General features: G+C 40.3%; 1 long non-coding RNA gene across 1 annotated transcript; it reads left to right on the top strand.

The window, feature by feature from the left end:
- The first annotated feature begins 319 nt into the window (after positions 1-319).
- LOC109322187 lies at positions 320-927 on the top strand. The gene is made up of 2 exons (XR_002104330.1): positions 320-405; positions 881-927. It is a non-coding gene; the product is annotated as an uncharacterized LOC109322187 (long non-coding RNA).
- The last annotated feature ends 3,519 nt before the right edge of the window (positions 928-4,446 follow it).

Raw genomic sequence — 4,446 nt, 5'->3', positions numbered from 1 at the left:
ATCCACTAATGTCAGCATGGGGAAAGACATTTTAAAGAATTCAGTGAACCACGGGATATACCTGAGATATTTTTCAGCTCATTATGTGTAGATCTTGGTGCAGTCAACTGCAATGAAGAGGTTAACCAGAAAACATAATGTGTTGATGTCATCAGTGTGGGTGGAATACCAAGAGTCATATTCTGGAATGATACCGTAAAAGTCTTGTAGAGATGGATTTGTCTGACTTGAATACTAACATTTTAAAATTTCAACTTTGAAAGGCACAGTAACATTTAATTACTCTCTTCTTTTTTTCTTCTCTGTGTCACAGGTAAACAGTATTTAGAAGTTTGGAGTGGTGCTGACTTTTCCCCAGATATCACCATCCAGCATAAGTCCTCCAGTTCTCCTCAGGACTTGAGGGTACGTAAAGATTATACATATTATTCTCAAATGGTATTTCCTTTTCTTTCATATTATTGCATAAAGCTATGCACATCCATGTACACCCCACTGGGCAAAACCCAACAGTTTTGAATAAGAGTCTGAATGTTGTTTGAGTCTGTGCTTTTTTTTCATTTTGCCTTATGTAATACCATCCTGTTTGCTCTTGTAGCTAAATTAAGATATATCAGCTGTACTAAGATCTAATTTAATAAAGGAGATGTTTTTTGGAAATAATCCATTCCATAGTTCTTATTAACGTTTAGACCAATTGCTTTGAATTGTAAATGGTTGTATGGCATGACATGACAGAATGGATCTTGGAAGAAAATACAAGAGGCAAATTTTACTAGCAAGTAACCTTGCTATATCAGGAGCCTAATTTTTGGTGGCTATAGTTCTCTTAATAACTGAACAACATTACATCAATTGCTTTTATTACTATTATTTACAGAAACACCATCCTGTTTCAGAGAGGAGTGAAGTCCCAAATGTCAAAGGTACAAGCAAAAATACATCTTGCTTTGCACTAAAATAATTAAATAATAACACATTCTTTTCATTCTTCACTTCAGACAGGAAAGAACAGAAACTCTACAGAAGTGGCTGCCAATCTTCTTAGATTCAGGACACCCCTCTATAACATTTCTGAATTTGATCGCACTCCAGCTGAGAACCGCTGTTCCTCAGCTTACTTTTCAACAGGGGTACTGTTCCTGCTGCTGCTGCCGCCACCAGGGAGAACTGCCTCATGTGCCTCGTGCAGAACCAGACTGGGAAGGTCTGTGGCAGGAACTTCTGTGCTTCTGCCTTTTCTAGTGTTATCTCATAAACCAAAAGTAAGCAGGAGTGCTGGTTCCTGCCACAGCTGTTCCCAGTTTCCTCCCCTTCATGCTCCTCCTGGAAACAGAGGCATATGTGGCAACTGTATCTAATAACCTGTATGCAGGCACAGGGCAGTGTCGCTCTGTTGCAGCTTCAGACCTTGCATCATAGCGTCCTTGAGAGGGCTCCTTGGCACCACAGTTAAGAACCACTATTTTACACTTTTGAAAACATCATTTTTTCCCAAAATTAATCATATTACAATCTAGACTCCAATTTCATTTCAGTTACATTCAGGTAGTTACTTTGAAAGGTGTACTGATTGTGCCTTTCAGCTCATCAGTTTTCTTCCCTCTACAGTTTCGCTCAGGTCACAGGAGAAAAAATGTAACTTATGTAGAAAGATGGCAGGTCTACTATACTCACAACTACAGAATGCATGTCTCATCATGCATTATAATTAGCTTATTACTTTAACTTAGCTATTATGCTACATTGATTTTCATTTGTCTCAAAAATAGAATCCATATTCCTGTGAGCTAATCTGCATTTCCATGAGCAATTTAAAGGCTGATACATCCTAGCCATTGTTTTCCTCTTCCTCCTGCTCCATGATTGCCTTTTGGGTCCCAAATCTGTAGCTGCATCCATCCTGTGCACCATCATGCAACACTAGGGGCGCTGTGTTCACAGTTTGGCCCACCCGTGTGGATACAGTTGCAGGACTGAAGCCTTGCTTAGATTCTATTGCAGGTTAGTCAGCACAACCCTATAGTTGGTAGCAGTGGTGAAGCCATCATAGAGTTCAGAAGTAAATGGAATCAGAAGGAATTTATACACATACTTTTTTTCCAGTAACGTGCCAGAAATCTGTCGCTTTGGAGCACACTTGATTAATTGAGTCTACTCTGTACACAAGCTGAGGCGAACTGCATTGCACTGCATGCAACTGTGTAAGTGTCAAAATGTGCATCAGCGCACACAAAATAGCAGTGTGCTTTTGAACTAAAATATCTCTGAGGTGTTTTAGTTTAAAAGCACACCACTGCCATTTTCTCAGCGTTGATGCACTTGTCACTGCTTATACAACTGCATGTGTTGCAGTACTAAGTGCTTTTCAAAGTGTTCGGTGCTGTGATGCATGAATGTGTAAAAACACTCAGAATGCCCTTCTACCACTACCTAGTCAAGTGGCACCATTCCAATACATACTCTAATGATTATCTTTCAATCTTAGAGTAGTTGCTAGGAAGAACTCAGATTTGTCCGTAATTAACTCAGACTGGTATTGGAGAATACCAGACTATTCCCCAAATTTAGAATAGAAAATATCTACTAAGTATAAAAACACTTAGAAAATGTTGTTTTCAGTGGTTTGTACTTTAGTAACAGTACTTCTATCTATAGCTTTATTTTGAAATCCCTCATCTTTGAGTTTTTGCAAATTCATCTTTCAGTAACATCTCTCCTATGGTGAAACCTTAACTTATGATCAGATATCTTTATCATTCAGTATAAATTTAAAGAAATTGTCAGATATGAGGTCCTCTAATTTATAATTTAATTTTAAATTAAAAAAAAAATAGATCAGAGTTGTCAAAGGGGGCTTATCATTCAGCTCGTGATTTTGCCTATAGATCTCAGACCAGCCCCACATGCCACATGCAACACATAAGGCCAGGGCCAGTGCATACTACATGTTGGATGTGGGGCCAGAGCTATGGCATATGCTGTACATGGTACACAAAGCCAGACTGGGGTGCACACTGGCTCCAAGGTACAGGGCTGATCTGTGCGCCCAATCTATTGTGTGGGCCCAATCCACTGGGCTGGATGAGTTTGATAGCCCTGCAATAGAATGTCCTTGTTTTTAAACTAAACTATTTCCCTAAGTTTCTGGTTTCTTTAGTTAGCCTTTGGAAAACAATACAATTATTGGTTCCATAGAGAGAGGTGTTCTCTTAAAGAGCTCCTCAAATCTTAAAACACTAAATGTTGTTACATATATGAGATTTGCCATTCCAGGATTAAAAATGAAATGTATCTTGATCAGTACAAAAGTTGATTTTTAGACTGCAATATTATATTTAGTAGGGGTGCATGAAATGGGCCATATTCAATTCAGATTCTAATTCAGATTTGGCCTGAATTGGGGACAGTGATTCAATTTGTTGATTTGGATCACTGTCCTGATTCAATTCGACCACCGACACAGCTTTAAGTGTTTTTTCTACATACCTCAAGGTACCACACATGACTCATGAACACTGCAGTGCTGGGGTGGATGGAGCATCACACAGGAGCATGGTGGGTCCCCCGTGTGCTTGGCAGTGGACCCAAAAGTGGACAGGAAGTATTTCCAGTCTATTTCTGGGTCTGCCACCAACTTCACGGGGGACCCCCCCACACACACCTCCCCGGCTTGGTGATCAGCCATGGGGAGACCCCAGGTGCCCCACCAGACCCAGGAGGCACCAGTTGCCCAGCCAGGAGATGCAGGGTTCTCTTACATGCTCTCTGGCAATCCTGGAAGTGGGCCAAAAGTGCTTCTGGTCCAGTTCTGGGTCCACCACTGAGTGTGCTGGGGAACCCCCCACACACTCCTGTGGGATGCTCCATCCACCTCAGCATCTCAGTGTTCACAAGCTGCCTGGTACCTTGAGGTATGTAGAAAAAACATTTAAGGCTATGTCTATGTCCGAATCATCGAATCACTCCAAAACTCTCCAAATTGATTTGGAAGGTTCCATTTCAGTTCAGAGATTACAGGGTCTCCTGATTCAATTCGGATTTGGAGATTCAGCCACCAAATCAGGCCAAAGCTCTGCCGAATTAAATCAGTGACCAAAGCTTCTCACAGCCCTAATATTTAGCTATGTATAGAGAAACAATGCAAATAATTCATCCATGCCAATCAGAAAGTTTATTTGTTTATTTTAAATCTCCCCTTTTAGGTCATCCTGTAAGAAGAAGCAGGAAGCCAAAAATAATTTCCGTGGAAGATATGAGTAAGCAAATAGTTTACATGAACAAAGTTTTCATAATCAGAAGGAAAAAAATTAATTTATTTCTAAGAGAAAGTATTAACACAGACTGTGTCAAATAAAATGAATGAATGACCAAGAACCAACAGATATTTGGACAATCTTGAGAGGGTCCAGAGGACAGCCACTCATATGGTTAGGGGCCTGCAGG

The sequence above is a fragment of the Crocodylus porosus genome, unplaced genomic scaffold (genome assembly GCF_001723895.1).
Source record: "Crocodylus porosus isolate Cpor-Errol unplaced genomic scaffold, CroPor_comp1, whole genome shotgun sequence".
NCBI lineage: Eukaryota > Metazoa > Chordata > Crocodylia > Crocodylidae > Crocodylus > Crocodylus porosus.
This window is presented reverse-complemented; position numbering and strand designations above follow the sequence as displayed.